Genomic DNA, 18,753 nt, shown 5'->3' with positions numbered 1-18,753 from the left:
GCAAAATTCTCATTAGTTGATGATGATTTATTACATCATAATGTAATGCAATGTTTTCTCTCTCTCTCTCTCTCTCTCATCTCTATATTTTGCTCTTTATCTCTTTTAGCAGGAAAATCAGTCATTTAATATATATATATATATAATATATTCCAATCCATTTCTCTTGATCGTATTTTGAAAAGCTATCGACACTACATTTTGTCCTTCAAAGGAAAGAAGATATTTCGTATGCACCCTCGAGACATTGAAGGTCCATTATACTTCACTTTCGGCAAAAAGATTCACCCTCTCTCCACATCCAATCATCTTTGTACAAACACTTTTGCAGCGTAATATTTAAATCTGCTATATAGGCAATTTTCAAGATGATTCAATTCTTTCACTTTCAAACTGATGTCGATCAAAAGTTTTTCTCATTTTCTCTCCCCCTCTCTGTTTTTTTTTATAAGAAAAGAATAAATTTTATAAACTAACTCGAGATTATCTGAACCTAATAGTTTAGTGATATTAATTGTTGTTCATATTAATTTTGCGCAAAATTTATGTAAAATTATATTTTTTGGTTTTATATGAATAAATTAATGAGTAAAATTGAAAATAATAGAATAATTTGTGAGAGAAACAATGGAATAAATTAGGAGAAAAACAATGGAATATAATTAATGAGAAAAACAATATTTATTCAAGTGCGTTGATATGTGAGGAAGGAAGAATAAATTAATAATGAAACTGGAAACGTTTTAGCAAACTACAAAACTCATATAGACTTTGTGAGCTCAGGTGCAATAAGCATTCATAGAGATAGTAAACTGCTACACACTTCTCAGCACTTCTGTATCGAGTTAAGTTTGTGCACTATACCGCAGGAGATATTAGAACGAATTTCAACTACTGTAAATTCAACTACGCCACTGTGACATTTCAACTCATTAGGAAATATTATCAAATCAAAAAATTAAAGTCAACCTTATCATCGCTTCCAATCAAATTTTATCGTTAATTTTATTTCGATTTTATATCTTTACCTAAAAAGAAAATTATCATTACAGTATTGCATATTAATTATTAATATTGGCAAATTATTTTTACCTAATCAATTTTTATCACAATTCTATTATAATTAGTATCAAAAGTTTTTCAGAGTTACTGATTACGAATTTAAAATTGAAATTGCAAAATTCAAAATGGCGGATACAATATGGCGGATGAAAAAAAAAATTTTAATCAACCGGACAACCTAACTTTTTGTGTCATTACATAAAAATGTGAAAAGAACCAAAAGTTTTAATTAAATTCTTCGAAGAAATTCAATTATTTACAATGAAATTTTAATTAAATATTAAGAAAATTCTTCTTAAAAATTCAATTATTTCAGAAAAATTGTTTGCTTCCATTAAAAAAATTTGAAAATATTAAATTCTTAGTAAGGTTTCAATTATTTTTATAAATAATAAACTTCTTCGCTGAAATTTAATTGATTTCAATACATTTTAAATTAAATATGTCGTGAAAATTCAAATTATTTAAAAAAATTTTCAGAAAATTCTTGGTGGAAATTCAATTATTTCCAAAAATTGTAATTAAATTCTTGAAAAGAACTTAATATTTTCATTACAATTTTAATTAAATATCTCAAAAGAATTTAATTATTTTCAATAAATTTAATAAAATTCTTTAAAGAAAGTCAATTATTTTTAATAAATTTAAGAAAATTCTTCTTACAAATTCAATTATTTCAAAAATATTGTTTTCTTTAATTCGAAAATTTATTTGAAAAAGTTAAATTCTTCCCGAAGTTTTAATTATTTTTAGAAATAATAAAATCTCTCTCAGGAATTCGATTATTTTCAATATAATTTTTATTACGATTTCTCAAAAGAATTTAATTATTTTAAAAAAATTTTAAGAAAATTATTCTTGGAAATTCAATTATTTCAAAAATATTTTTTTCTTTAATTCAAAAATTTATTTGAAAAAGTTTAATTCTTCCCAAAGTTTTAATTATTTCAATCTAATTTTTAATAAGATTTCTCAAAAAAATGCAATTATTTTAAAAAAATTTTAAGAAAATTCTTTTTGGAAATTGAATGATTTCAAAAAAATTGTTTTCTTCAATTCAAACATTTATTTGAAAAAGTTAAATTCTTCCCAAAGTTTCAATTATTTTTAGAAGTAATCAAATTTCTGAGAGAAATTTTATTATTTTCAATATAATTTTTAATACGATTTCTCAAAAGAATTCAATTATTTAAAAAAAATTTTAAGAAAATTCTTCTTGGAAATCCAATTATACCAACAAAATTGTTTTCTTCAATTCAAAAATTTATTTGAAAAAGTCAAATTCGTTCCAAAGTTTCAATTATTTTTAGAAATAATAAAATTCCTCTCAGGAATTTGATTATTTTCAATATAATTTTTAATTAGATTTCTCAAAAGACATAAATTTTTTTTAAAAATTTTAAGAAAATTCTTCTTAGAAATTTAATTATTTCAGAAAAATTGTTTACTTCAATTCAAAAATGTATATCAAAAAATTAAATTCTTCGCAAAGTTTCAGTACAATTATTTTTATTATAATTTTAGATGCATTTCTCCAAAAAAATGTAATTTTTATTTTCAATAAATTTAATGAAATTCTTCGAAAAAATTACATATTTTTTAATAAATTTTAATGAAATTTTCCTCAAGATTTTTCTAAAGAATTCAATTATTTTAATGACAATATTTCAATATAAATTTCTCGAAAGGATTTTAGTTATTTTCAAAAATTTTAATAAAAGTCTTCGAATAATTGAATTATTTTCTTGTACTTGTAGACAGTGTTGGACCTAGGGGTTGAATTTTATTGAAAATTGTCACTTAAGGGTGTTTACAATCTCTGTTTACGAATTTGAAATCAGATTTTCAAAATTCAAAATGGCGGATCCAAAATGGTGGACATATTTTTTAAATTTATCGGATTCTGGAAATATTTAAGGAATTTTAGTTGGCAATATTAATGTATTATTTACGAAATGTTGAAATATGGAAAAAAATTTTAGAAAATAAATTTAGAGAAAATTTATTTCTCATCGCCTATGGCAAAAATTTTTCTCCACTTAAAAGAAAATAAAAAAGCGTTTCCTAACAAGAAAAATCTCTTAAGCTTACACAAACGTTTTAGAAAAAATATTTTTTCATTTTTTTTTAATTCTCTAAAGCACCTTTTGTCCTCTATTTATTATTTTCTCTTCCCATACCTTTTTTTTACTCTTATACGCCACCGACATTATTCTATTGTTATGAGCGCATTGATTTCAGTATTCCTTTACATTTTGCATATATTACTTTACTATGTAGAGTCTCTCGGTATCTTTTCTTTGTAATATTCCTATGTAGGTATTTCCTTTCTTCAAACAGATGTGTTCTCAATTTTTTTCAATTGAAAAGAATATAAATCTTTTCTTGTAATTTTCTTTTCAATTTTTTTTTTCTTCACTTACAATTCTTGGACGTTGGAATATCTATTCAAGTATTTTAGTGTTTTGAGACAGAATTTGAAAATTTTATTATATTTATTTTTTTTTTGCATGTTTTGGAAGTATATAAACAGCAAACAATGGTATTTATTTTGTAGAATAATATGTATTTTGATGTTAGATTCAACTTTTGGACTGGACAATGTGATCTTTTATGTTAGATTCTTGTCTCGTTAGATGTGAATTTTGACCTATATTTCAAACAAATTTCGGGACAGTATTTATTTAAATTTTCTTCGACTATTTATTTATAATTTTTAACCTAAACTTTGAAATTATATTGTTCGTTATTATTTAATTTGTTTTTTTATTTTCTAAACCTATTTTTTTGATTTTTTAAATTTATCTTTTTTTTTTGCTTATTTTTAAAATTTTTTTATTTTCTGGATAAAAATCTAAAAACAGAATTATAAAATAATTTCGAACGAAATAAAATTGTTAAGAGAGAAAAAAATTCCGAGTGTTGAGAAGAAATATTGACATAAAAATAAAGAGAAAAAGAAGAGACGATATAAAGTCTTAATTGCACACACATGGATGAAAAATAAAAGATTAAGAGCTTTAAGTAGGTCAAATTTTTGTCTGACAAGTTTTCTTTTTCATTTTCTTTTTCCTTTTTTTTTCTTTTTTTTCTTTTTTTTTTTTTTTGGTGTCGAAGGATAATTTTTACTCGAGAATCAAGTTAAATATTATCTTTCGTTTTACCGTGCATGCGGATCAGGATAAGTTGACAAGAGGTTTCCATGTATAACCGCCAGCAATTTCTTCAACAAACGACTTTTAGATTTTAATTTCGAAAATTTGCGCGCAAAGCAAAAAAATTATTAAACATTAATTGATTGTCGTATTTTGATTGATTTGATTAATCTTAAAAATGGAATTTTTACTAAAAATGATGGTAATTTGTAAATATATTATTGAGATGTTTTGTAAATTAAATAAATATAAATATAAATAAATAAATATAAATTATGTAAATAGAAAATAAATTAATTTAAATAAATAATAACTTTGACAATTAATAATTAATAACTTAGTTTATACATTACTTTTACTTTTATAAAATAAAAAGTATATTTATAATAATTAATAACAAATAATTATAAAAATTATATTAAAAATAACTAACAATTAAATAATGAATCGTTTAAAAAAATTTTAATTGAACACATATAAGACAATGTTACTAACTAATTCCATTGTTTGTAAAGACGATAAAATGAAACAAAAAAAACATAAATAAAAAAAGAAAATAAGAGAATGAAGGGAAATTATAGTTTCCTTTTTAAAATTACTTCTGTTTCATAAATCCGTAAAGTGGAAGAGTTTTCTCCCGCAAAACTTTTCATTGTGAAACGAAAAGTTTTACAGAATTTTTCCGCATTACAATTTTTAAATTTGATAAAGTTGCGAGAAATACAAAGAGCGTGAATTTCACGGTGAGAAAAATTTACAAAATGAAGAGAAATAAAGAGAATGTGAGGGAGAGAGAGAGAGAGAGAACACTTATTAAAATTAATTATTACTTAACACAATTAATTTGTGAATTCTGGATATTTGTTTAAAAAATAACCACTGAATTCCTTTTAAAACTATAAAAACTGACTATTTTTTAGTTTCTGTAATTAATTTCTGTAATCTTAATTTTAAGGAAATTATAATATATTACTTTTTATTATTATATTATAAAAAAATTATATTATATTATATTATATAGTATAAGATTGGGACAATAGTACAATCTCTTAAAGCACCGAGCGTTTTGACGATGTCATATAATCCAACGCACTTTAGCAAACCCTGAAGTGGTGAAATCAGATTAACACATTGCAGCGAAACGACCGAATTATCCTGAACGCATACCACTTTGCAAATGTCAACCATTGAAAAGGTTGCATTGTTGTCCAGTCTCCTGTCCTCTCCATCAAATTTATGTATGATAATACAGAAAAAGAGGTTACTTTCGTTATCAAAATTCGTCCACCTGTTTTTACACCCCGTTTTATGATAATTTGCGCATATAAAAAAGAATTTCCATTAAATTAATTATTCCTAAAAATTGTTACTTTATTTTACATGTTTATGTGAATTTTTTTTCTTCTTTATTTTGATAGCTATTTTTCAAATTCATATCACTGGGGAAAATTTTATTGTGAAAGAAAATTTATATTTCTATTCTTTAATAGTTTTTCTATTATTACTATTATTTTTATGATTATTGTTACTAGTATTTTTTATTATTATTATTATTATTATTATTATAAAAATTACTAATTTAAATAAAATTTTTTTTTTAAATTCTTGAATGTTAGTATATTTTTAATATTTAACGCAGTGTCTTGAGAAAAAGAATCATTTGTAAGCATTCTTGACTCGAGTAAATTTCTTCGCGGTGTATAATATTTTAGAGAACATGGGGTATATATGATAAAAAATTTGCCGGGCCCTGGAGAATCATAAAAGGCCGCATGCTTTATAAATGTGAAATTTTTCGGCCGCAAGTGAATTTTTCAATTCTCGGTTACGTGTCAAGTGAAAAATAAATATATCTGTTCTCTTCCATATGTTCCCAAAAAAATTTTAATAAAACATTGCAATACAAAATTCAGTATTGAAATAAAAAAAAACCTATGAATTTATAATACCTCTAATATTATATTTAAAAAATGAATAAATTTTTACAGGTTTCGAAAAAAAATTTATTATAACTTTTTATATGAGGAAAAAGTAGTATAATTTTACTTATGAAAATAATTTTATTACTCTAGTATTTTTAAATTGAAAAGAAAAAATTAATGTACTCTCGAGTTCAAAAATAGTCGGGAGTGGAAAATTTGATTTATTGTTTTTGAGTAGTAAAAATTAGATTCATGTCGGACACGAACCAAACCTAAAGGAAAATAAGTAGTGTAAATCAGTTTCAGTCGTACAGAAATGTGAAAAATTCAAAACTTGGGAAATTTTGTAGTTTTTCATATTCCAAAAAGAGAATTATTTACTTAAAAAAAAATAATGTTTGAAAATTTTTATAACTGTTTTAGCTATAGTAAAAATTTATTCTAGTCAGGCACACATTAAATTTTATTATCAGAAGTGAACTGAATTTTAATTAGACTGAAATATGTCAAATCTCTTAAAATTTTAGTATCAGCTTGGTAAAACAAATATTTAGTCAAACATTTTTTTGTTTTAGACTTTTGTCATTAGTAAAACGTGTTTTTAGGTACTACACAGAGCTTCAAAATATTATAACAGAAAATTATATTTTATTTTAAAAAAAATTGTTTTAAAATACTAATTGTGGTTTTTACCATTTGTTACCCTTTCAAGTAGTGAAAACTAGTTTTGGTCAGACATAAAGAAAAATTGTTTTATTTAAATAAAACAATTGTCTGACTAAAAAATTTCTAGCAAAAACAGACTTTAAAATTATTAATTGTGAATCTAAGTAGTAAAAACTGATTTTGGTCAGACATGAAGAAAATAAGTTTAGAAATTTTAATTCTCGTTCTAAGTGGCGAAAACCAGTTTTGGTCAAACATTATAAATCAGTTTTGAAAATTTTAATTGTTGTAAGTGATAAAAACTGTTTTTGGCCAGACAAATTCTATTTCTAAGTAGTAAAAATAAATTTCAGTCAGACTCGAAAAAAAAAAATTTCATATCACTAGTAAATAGAAATTTTAGTAAATTTTTCCGATCGACTATCATATGTCTGACTGAAATTTAATTTTACTACTTGATGAATAGAATTTTTCTGATCAAAACTCGTTTTTACCACTGTTTCAATTTAGGCTAAATTCTCAAAAATATTTCTATTGTAAATTATAGCTGTGATTTAGACAGACATTCTTAATTAACTATTAAAACAAAATTAAAGTTTAAAATTAAAAAATATTTTTTTGAATTTAAAAATTAACTATAATTAAAAAACTTTTTTAATTAAATTGAAGCAAATAAATTGCGAAATTATACAAAATTAAGGGAAATAAATAATGAGTAAAAAAAAGTCTTCACTGTTAAGTGAAGAAATACCTCTTTACATTAATCTTATTGATATAGCGTTTTCTTAATAAGAGAATTTTCTGCTCAGTGAAGCAAATTAAAATTGAAAATTATGAAATTTTTGATAATATGAACTTTCATAGTTACCCAGTTTTAATATTAGACGCTATTAAGGATAGGTCGTTTTTTATTAACGGTTTATTCTCTTTTCTCCTTTGCCCTTATTCCAACACACACACACACACTCTAATTAAAGCTTTTTCCAGATACAAAGTGAGAAAGAGAGGGAGAGAGAGAGAATAAGAGTCGCGGCTTTCGTTTCATCTTGAAGCAACGTTATAATATCATGCGAATGTCCTTTAAATAAGGAGAAAAAGAAACCTACTTAAAAGAGGACAATCATCTAAAAAGCAGGTGCTTATTCAGATCATCTCTTATAACCTCTCTTTGAGTATTTCACTTCAATATAGTGAAATTGAAGCTTTCCTTTTGCACTTTAGTTTCCTTTTATATTTAAATTATTCGCAATTTTTTTTTTACTTCGACTCAGTGAACTGTTTATATGAAAAGACTCTTCATTTAAAAATATTTTTTTTTATCGCAAACAAAATAGTAATTCAGTATTTAATATTATATAATATTTCAATTTACATTGGAAAAAACTTTTTTCAATATGAGAGGAATACTTTCTATTATAATTGCATAATTAAAAATGAAATTGACAATTTCTAAATTTTTAGAAGTTCTTAAATAAATATTTAATTATTATTATTTTTCCTCATGAATTAGGTAAGATTTTCAAAAATTAAAAATTTTAAACCTTTTTGCAAATAAACATAACTTATAAAATTATTATTATTATTTTATATTGAGAATATTGTTACTGTAACACTTCTTAAACATTATTTTCATCATTTTAATTAAATTATTATTTTCTACAATTTTTAACTAAAACTCTTTTCTAAATCAACTAGTTTTAAAATTTTTTTTAAAAAGTTCTTTGAGAATTGTCAAATACATTTGTTTAAAATTCAATTTTAGGAAAATTCGATTATTCAAACATTTTTCAATTTAATATATATTAGAAAACTAAAACTTCAGATTATTTAAAAAAAAATAAATTAAACTTTCTCAAAAAGAAAAACAATTCTTCAGAATTGACAGTTAAAAGTATAGAAAATTCTAATTTTCAAATATATTATAATAATATTGAATTGAATTCTTTTGAAGAATTTTAATCAAGTTTTAAAGAATTCTGCGAGGAGCTTTATTATTTATGAAAGTAATTGAATTCCTAAAAGAAATTTATCATTTATTGTTAATTTATTTATCATATATTGCGAAGAAAATAAAAAATTTGTTATAATTTAATGGAACTTATATTATTTATGAAAATAATTAAATGTTTAAGTGCAATTGTATTAAAATTTTTTTAAATAATTGAATTCTTTTGGAAAATTTGTGAAAATAGTAGATATTGAAAATTATTGAAATCAGGAAAATTTTTTTGAAAATAATTAAATTTTGTAGAAGAATTTTGTTATTTATAAAGATAATTGTGATTTTGACAAGAATTTTTTTTAAATTTTGAACATAATTGAACTTTGTAGGAAGAATTTTATTATTTTTGAAAATAATTGAATTTCTGCAATGATATGTAACTTCTCCAAAACTTAATTTTTTAAAATCTTTTTAACTAAAATTTTTCTATAAATCGATTATTTTTAATAATTAATTAAATATTTATTGACAACTTTAACTTATTTCAAGAAGAATTTGAATTATTAATAACATTTTTTGTATTTGAGCAATTATATTTTAAGTATAGAAGACAACATTTTTCGTAAGATTAAAACTATTCAAATACTTGCATATTTGTTTAAAAAAAGTAGTAAATGACAGTAACAGTCAGACTAACAATCCACGAATTATTTAAATTGTTCCGTCAATGGTTAGAATCATTTTTGGTAGCAAATTTTCAAATACAAGAATTTCTCATTACCTCTAGTTTTGTTGTTTCATAACAAGTAGTAAAAGACAGTTTTAGTCAGACTGAAATTTCATGAATTATTGAAATTGTTCCATCAATGATTAGAATCATTTTTGGTAGCAAATTTTCAAATACAAGAATTTTTCATTACCTCTATTTTTGTTGTTTCATAACAAGTAGTAAAAGACAGTTTTAGTCAGACTGAAATTTCATGAATTATTGAAATTGTTTCGTTATTAATAGTAAAAATTATTTTTTGATGGTTGGAAGTAAAAGTTTTACTAATTTTTGTTTCACTTGTAAAAGTGAGTTAGCAGTAAATAATTATATAAATCAGTAGTTAAAGTCAGTGATAGTTAGACAAAAATTTTACAATTTTATTTTTTGATTTATTCTATTTTTACAAATATTTTGTAAGTAGAAAAAATCTTTTTCACGAAATCTTAGACTTTTCAGATACTTTTGTTCCTTGTCGTTTAAAAATAAGTAGTTAAAGACAGTTATAGTCAGACTAAAATTTTACTTCTTATTTTTTGATTTCTTTTACTTTTATAATTATTTTGTGAGTAGAAAAAATCATCTTCACTAAGTCTAACACTTTTTAAATACTCGTTCTTTGTCGGTTAAAAATAAGTAGTTATAGACAGTTATAGTCAGACTAAAATTTCCTGATTTTATTTTTCGATTTTTTTCATTCTTATAATTATTTTGTAAGTAGAAAAAATCTTTTTCACTAAGTATAAGACTTTTTAAATACTTTTTAAATTGTCAGTTAAAATTAAGTAGTTAAAGACAGTTATAGTCAGACTAAAATTTCCTGAATTATTGAAATTGTCCTGTCAGTAGTAAATATTATTTTTGATAAAAGACTTTCAAACGTGGAAATAATTTAAGTAGAGTACTTCTTAAATAATTCTATTCTTGTTCGTTCAAAGTAAGTAGTAAACAACAGTTTTAGTCAGACTGAAATTTCCTGAATTATCAAAATCGATTGTGCCCAGTTTTTCTAAAATATATATTCATTTTTATTGTTTCTAATAAAGTTCAATTTCAAGAATTTTCTTTCTAATTAAATTCAGACTGATTTCAATTTTTCAAAATTTTGTTCCAGTGGTAAAAATTTTAGTATTCGCTTTTTTTATAGTCAGTTTAAAATATTTTAAGTTCTTCATCATTTTTTTTTATTCTAATAGAAAAAATTAAATTCAAAAACTTTTTAATGTTTTCTAAGCCCATTGCTAGTAAATAAATAAATTGAACTACCTTAAAGACCTCAAATATGAAAAATACATTTTTGGAAAGATTTCATTGGAATATTTTTGTCCCGAGAACTATTTGAATCACTAGACTGTGAAAAAGTTAATAAATTCTAAATGAAAATGTATATTTTTTAAAAAATATAAAAAAATGTCTTTACCTTTAAAATCGATGATAAAAATAGAATTTTTGAATATTTTAAAGGACAAAAAAAAATATTAAAGGAAAACGTTTGAAATTTCCTTTTGATGTCTAGAGTTAGAATTGAAAATTGGGGTTAAATATTTTATAAAGGTTTTTGGGTGACGTTAAGAGCTTGGAATATACAATAGGACACAAAGGGAGATGAGGTTCAGTCTAGTCAGAGGAATTAACAGGCAATGTCTGTTGAAGGGCACGTGGACAAACCGCAACCAGCGTTACTGGTTGGTATTCACAAAGCGCCCTGAGACTAAATTAAATTCACGTGCAATAAATGGGTGGCACCGGTTGCTACTGTGTTGTTGCGAAAGCTTCGATTAAAGTAACGCTTGGTCTATATAGGTAAAGCTTTGCCCACACCTTCCCCTCGCCTTCCACTCTTCCTCCATCAAATACCTGCGTTTAATTAGTCAATTTTTACGGGACTCGATGATAGAAGAAAATAATTTAATTTCTTTCTACTTTTATTTTGTACAAAAAATAGTTTTAACCAAAAAAGAAAAGAATTTATTTTGTAAAAAAAAATTTTTGTTAACCAAACAAAAAGAATTTATTTGTCAAAAAGAAAATTTTTATCCAAAATAAAGAATTTATTACTTTGTACATAAATTTTATTAACTAATGAGAAGGAATTTATTTTGTACAAAAACATTTTTAACTACAAAAAAAATTTTATATTCTTGAAGTTTTTAATTTCTTTTCTTACGATTTTAGTAAATTTTCTATTAAATTTAGAATGTTTCAAAATTAAATATCATTGCCTAATAGAGCCCTAGGCAAGTTTCATTTTTTTAACGATTATACATTATTTAAATTTTGTTTTTCAAATATTCCAATCGAATTTGCAAAAGATTTTTTTTTTTTCAATTACTAAAGGCCATTTGTAATGAATACATCATTTAAAGTTTAATGTTTAATCCTTTTGTAATTTACTTATTTTCATATATTTATTAAATGAATAATTACACAAGAGGAAAATTAGTAATTTATTATTATTTGCCTCTGAAAATGAATCAAATATTAACAATTTGAAAATCAATATACATACAATTCACAAGTTTGTATTTGTTACATTATAATTTTCCTCTTTTGCATAAATTTAATTTTCGAAATGCAGTCATTTATTAAATGTTTTTGTTATTAATTTAATTAAAAAATTATAATTCTATTTTTTATATTATAATTTGTGTTCAAACAATTTTTTTCTTATAAATATTATCACAAAAATTATAAGTATAGAATCTAAAAATAAGAAGAATAGAGATAAAATGAAAATTCTTTAAAACAACCGACGAAAGGGCGTTTTTTGTTTAACAATCTACGTGACGCTTAATTAATAAATAAATGAAAATTAATTTAAGAATAAAAATAAAATAAACAACAAAAACAAGAATTTTAAATATTCTATATTTAAATATCGAGATTAAACGAAATTGGATTTTAAATAAAATTTCAATCCAGTTATTTCTAAAGAATATTATTTATTAAAAAATATTTCAAATATTTATTTAAAATAAAAATTGAATTGTCTGATTTGAACAACTAAAATAAATATAATAAATATAATAAATAAAATAACTAAAATAAACAAAATAAGTATAATTATAAAATAAAAAATATAAGTTACTTTTGAAAAAAAGAAATTTTTTTTTTTCACAAAAAAGGTGCAATAATTGAAAAACTACACTTTCTGCTTAATTTAGATGTTAACATGAAAATATAAGAGAGAAATTAAAGTAAATTTTATTATATAGAAAAATGCTGACGTACTGCTATTTCTGTAATTATTTCAAGTCTTTTTTTTTTTGGACGGTCGAGGCATATCAAACACACATATTTTGCTGAACGGGATATAACAATGCTTTAGCACAATTTTTAAATACGCGTACAAAATGAAAAGAAAAACTAAAATAATAATTGCGTTTACAAAAAACTTTTACTTTTTTTTTAATTTTCTTTTTTCCCTTAACCCAAACTCTGCATTAAAAACAGAATTTTCCATGAAATAAAGTTTGTGAAAACAGGTCAGATTGAAAGAAAACAAAATATTAAATTTTGTCCTTACACTGATTTAATGATATAGCGTAATAATAAAGCGTTGGATGTTTAGATTGTTTTTTAAATAGTTTAAAAATAATTTTCATCGAGATGAAAGAAAAAATTTTTAACATTATTATTATTATTATTATTATTATTATTATTAACATTTTTATTATCATACATTATTATCTAATAATTCGATAAAATAAAAATTTATTTTACAACAAATTTTGTTAGAATTGTGTTATTACAATTTTAATAAATTTCAATTTAAATGGAATTCATTCTGAAGGCAAATTAATTTCATTATTATAACAAAGTTAAGATTTTAATTAAATCCAATTAAATAATAATTAATTTCTTTAATGAAATGAGTTTAATACATTTTTTTATCAAATGAATTTATTAAAAATTTTTTATCAAATGAGTTTAATAATTCTTTTTTTTCTGAAGAATTAATTTTTCTATTTTTGCTAAATTATTAATATGATAGTAGAATGATCTCAATTGAGAAATGAACTTTTTATTTTAATGAACTTCTTGTCCGTTGAATATTACTTTTTAAATGATGCTTTTTTTTCTAATTGCAATTATCTGTTTAATTATAAGAAGCAAAATTCTGATATCCACTCATCTGTGAACGACAAAATCTCGTTAACGCGCGGGAGTCGTTTTAATTCTCTCTCTCTCTCTCTCTCCCTTCTCGTCATCACTTTTTGTCTCTGTCTTACCCGATAAAATATGACTGCAAATTACCTCGATGAACTAAGGTGGCGACCGAAAATTAAGAACCAAGAATCAGCAATTTATCGACCCTTGACAAATTGTTGTATCGAATGAAGTTTTTAAGCCTAAACTTTTAATTCCCTTTCTTCTTGAATTTAAAAAAAATAATTTTTTTTACCAAAACGAATTTTCTTTGCAAAGATTCTTTTTTTAATACACACAGTTATCTCTCGATAATTAAATTTTCGATAAATTGAATTTGGTTTCTGGTTCCTTGAAAAAATGGTCAATAAATAAAATCCTCGATAATTTGGATTTTTTTTTGTTCCTGGAATTTCAGTTTATCTAGAGTTGACTGTAGTTTATAGAAAAAAAATTGAACTTTAAAGTGTGAATAATTTTTTAAATCATTATTTTTTTAAAACAAAATGAAAACCTATTTTTTATGTAATGTAGTTAATTTAGCAAATTTTATTTTTCAAAATTCAGTTGATTTAAAAGTTTAATTTTAGAGGCTAATTCAAAAAAATGTTTTACAAATTTTTTGATATTGAAATTATCTTTCTTATAAATATAATTATAGGTCACGCACCTTTAAAAAGTTTCACGTGCTCGTCTCTTTTTTATCTCCCGAATATTTCCGGAACACTTGGAGAAAAAAGTTGAATTGTAATCACAATAGTAATCCATTGGAATCAATTATATCACTTGATTCAATAATTTTATAAGACGTGTTACTCGACGTAATTATCGTAGAATCTAAATGGAAATTAATTTACATTGATGGGAATTCTGATAATAATTGAAGTTAAACCACAGTAAATTTAGAGATACATTTTCGATTTTACCAAGTAACAACATTTTTATTTAATTCAATGAACCAAAGAAAAAAAACAGAACAAAAATTTTAATAACTCTTCGAAAATAAAATTCAACGTCACTTGCACTTTTCAAAATAAATTTTTTTTCTCTTGGTTAAAAAAAATTGTATATTATAAAATAGAAAAATTTATTGAAGAGACATTTTTTTCGGGTGTTTCTTTTATTAATATAGAGAAACTATTTTGGGGGAATTTTTTGCAAAAAAAATGCTCGCACGAGAAGGAAATGCGGAGGGCGTCGCGACGCGATTTACACTGACTCGTGGATCGTCCGTTGCCCACAGAAGCTACGAGGCAACCCTCTTTTCAACCCTCCCCGCGTTTCACTACGACCAACGACTTGGGACGCCTGCGCTTATGCTTTCTCGAGACCGTGCCCTATCCTAATTTTACTCTAAGTAAGTGCGGTTCCGACAAAAAAAAATGCCCAAAGCAAGATCTCTTACTCTTTTTCTTCATTTCATTTTTCCCGAGGGAGAAATTTCAGACACTTTTTCTTCTCATTGCAATTAAAAAAAAAAGGAAAGAAAATTTCACTTTGTGCTCAGAGGATTTTTAACCAATACAGAGAAATAGTTGAAATTTCTCTCTTGGTGTGGGTAAAAAAGTTCTTTTATTTTATTTCTAACTTTATAGTGAATCGTTTGAAGAAAAAAAAAATCAGTTAGTTTTTTATTTAATAAATATGTGATTATCAGTAGTCAACTACAGTTTCAGTCAGACTGTTTCTTTTGGAAATTTCACGTCAGTAGTAATGATATGTTTTGGTCAGACGTGAAATATAATTTCCTTATAGCAGTAAAAGTGAGTTATCCAGACAGAAATTTTGACACATTTTTCAAAAAAAATTATACCGAGTAGTAAAAGCGGAATTTAGTCAGACAATTTTTTTGAGCTATGAAATTTTTATGTCAGAAGTAAAGGTCAATTCGTGTCAGAGATTAAAACTATCTAAAAAGTACTTGAAAGTAGAAAAGCCTGTTCAAGTCAGACTTTAATTAAGTGGTAAAGATTATTTTTAAACAGAGAAATATAATCCATGATTGTACTATTTTTCCAGTTAGTAGTAAAGATCCTTTTCAGTCGGACCTTAACTAAGTGGTAAAGATTATTATTAATCAGAGAAATATTATCCATAATAGTACAGTTTTTCAAGTAGAAAAGTTAGGTTTTAGTCAGACACAAGGTTTGTAGAGTTTTTAAAATAAATTTCAGTAGTAGAGGTCAGTTTTGTTCAGACATGACCTCCAATTATTGAAATGTCCTTCGCAGTAGTAAAAGTTGGTTACAGTCAGACGATAATTGAAGAATTCTTGTTAATTAAATGATATTAAGTAAAATAATTAAAATTAAATAAAATAATTAAGTAGAAAAATGTAATACATGATTTTACTATTTTTCTAGCAGTAGTAGAGTTTGGTTTTAATCAGAGCCAAGTTTTCTAGAGTTTCATAAGTTCGAGTAGTAGAGGTCAGTTTTGTCCAGACATGACTTTCTCTCCAAGTCTTGAAATTTCCTTCGCAGTAGTAAAAGTCAGAATAAGTCAGACGATAATTGAAGAATTCTTCTTAATTTGAACTCGAGTAGTAAATGAGTGATTCTGTCAGACTTATTATCTGAAATCAAAAGTTTTCGAAGTTGGAGCAGAAGGTCAGTTTATGTTAAACTGAATTTAACTGTTGTACTCTGCATCCGTCAGTAGTAAACTTTTGTTTCCGTCAGACATAACTATTGAAACTCTAACATTTAAATATAAGTAGTAAAACCCAGTTTAGGTCAGACGCAAAATCCAAAATTTCTGTAATTTATTCATTGCAATCATTAAAATATATTTGGGTAAAAAAAGTATTTTTAAATCTCGTGTTTGTTATAAAAAATCATAATATTTTGTCTTTTTTGTAAGTTAATAGTATTAGTCATTCTCAACCCGACAGACTTTTAGATTCTGTATAAATAAAAAATAAGTAGTAAAAATAGTTTTAGTCAGACAATAGTAATATTTTTCGTAATTTAATTTTATTAGTAGATTGGTTTGAGTCCTGCAATTTTTTTTTTGCAAAATTCTAATTTTTTTAGACTAGAATATAATATAATATATACTAAGAATATTTTCTTATCTAAATGTCAGTAGAATTTTACTAATTCATTTTCAGGGAGTAGTATAGGTCAATTTTTTATCAGACAGGACATAAATTAGAAAGAAGTAGTAAAAACCTTATTGCAGTCAGCTAGAATAATTAAGTCGTTTTGGCAATAAAATTTTTATCTCTCTCGAATTTCCAAATTAATTGTATTCATATTAAAGAAAATTTTTTTACCGTATTTGAAATTGTTATACAAACTAAAAATCTTTGTTCTTCAAATTTAACCTGATTTCTGTTTTATGTGAAACAACTTCAAATAAAATGTGAATTTAAAATCAATTTTATTCGTTATTTCGTTTTTCCTTTATTGTACTTTGCTTTATGTTATTTACTCCATATTATTTGCCGCAATCTATTTTGTTTTCCCTTTTATTTGCGTAATTTGATAATACGTTGATACGTTTTCCATCCTTTCGTTTTTATGTGTACACATGAAATATAAAAATATTTATATGTAAAGGAAAATAAATATTCTTAATAGCTCATTATTTTCCGACACAAGAAAAATATCAATTTCAAATTGGAACAACTTTGATATAATGTCACTTTTATTTAAAATATTATAATCTGTAATTTTTTTTTTGCTAATGCTAATAATTATTTCTAAGTTTTTTCCTTTTAAGATTAATAAAATAATTTTTTTCCACTATCATTCTACTATCATTCCACTATCATTCATTTTCACTATCATTCATTCACTATCATTCTCACTAATTATTCAATTAATTTGTGTTGTCAAATTATTAAAATGTAATTTTTATGGAGAATTATTAAAATAATTTTGTAGGCAAATTATTAGATTATATTTTGTAGTCAAACTAGTAGAATAATTTTTAAGGTTAAATTATTAATAGTTGTAGTAAAATAATTAGAATAATATTTGTTAGTTGAATTATTAAAGTAATATTTGTCGCGAAATTGTTAGAATAATTTTTGTTTATTATAGTAATAATTGTATCTAAACAAGATATTGTTTTTAGGATTATTCTATTAATTGCATTAGACTCATCAAATAATTAGAGGAGATTTGAAAATGAGGAAAGTCGCGAAGAATTAAAACTAGAGTAATTTACAATGACGGGTTAAATCCCCATAGCGTTTTCAACAGTCGAGCCAGGGAACTCTATCAGAACTGTTCTGCGTACGCGTAATCTCTAGGGTAATCTTAATTTTCACACGTTCTACCATACTTGCTATATACATATACAATATATATATATATATATATATATATATATATATATATATATATATATATATATATATATATATATTTACTTTTTTGCTGTATACATATTAGTATGGTTCTACTCTCATGCAGAAAATTCAGTAATTTTAAATTTTTACCCATTTCCATTCATTATCATCAAAATTAAATACTGTTTTCAAAACCCTGTCACAGAAATACGAAATAATCTCTTCGATAAATAACATGAAAAACGCTTTTTTTAAATTAATATTAAATGGTGAATTTTAAGGACATTTATTTACATTTTCTGGAGTAATTATCCGCAATATTTCTATATTGAGTAAAAATTATTAATTAGTCTGAATTTCATTAAAAAATTTTTTTTATTCTATACAATTTATCTGATACTATTATACCTTGCCTAGAAAGAAGTAATCTCATATTTAGAGGAAAAATCATCTTCTAATATTTCTCTAAATTTTTCTCTCAAAACAAAAGCATTCCACTAAAATGTAGAATATTTTTATTCTTTGGTTTGGTAGTTAATAAAATAAAACAATTTTTTTAAGTTCTGATGTCAAATGGAATTCAAGTGAAATAAATAAAATTTATCTTTCTAAATGAAGATTACCCTTTTTAGGATGCTTATTATAAAATTTATAATTTATATCAAATTTATTTTCTGGAAAAAATGTTTTCTTTTGTAAACTGTTTATAGATGTGCCGCGTGAATATATTTTCTTTGAACGTAACTATTTTCAAAGAAAAGAAAAACAATTTAGGAAAATTTATAAGGAAA

General features: G+C 23.5%; 1 protein-coding gene across 3 annotated transcripts in view; it reads right to left on the bottom strand.

Annotated features, from left to right (window-relative positions):
• Window positions 1-14,702, bottom strand: part of LOC122498345 (cubilin-like) — a 247,097-nt gene extending 232,395 nt beyond the window's left edge. For 2 of the 3 annotated variants that reach the window (XM_043606030.1, XM_043606029.1), the window contains exon 1: window positions 14,333-14,702. The gene's annotated coding sequence lies outside the window, so the exon portion shown is untranslated. The remainder of the gene's footprint in view (window positions 1-14,332) is intronic. The other variant, XM_043606031.1, reaches the window with a different exon arrangement.
• Window positions 14,703-18,753: the final 4,051 nt, after the last annotated feature.

Source organism: Leptopilina heterotoma, unplaced genomic scaffold, assembly GCF_015476425.1.
Source record: "Leptopilina heterotoma isolate Lh14 unplaced genomic scaffold, ASM1547642v1 Lhet_148, whole genome shotgun sequence".
NCBI classification, from domain to species: Eukaryota; Metazoa; Arthropoda; class Insecta; order Hymenoptera; family Figitidae; genus Leptopilina; species Leptopilina heterotoma.
This window is presented reverse-complemented; position numbering and strand designations above follow the sequence as displayed.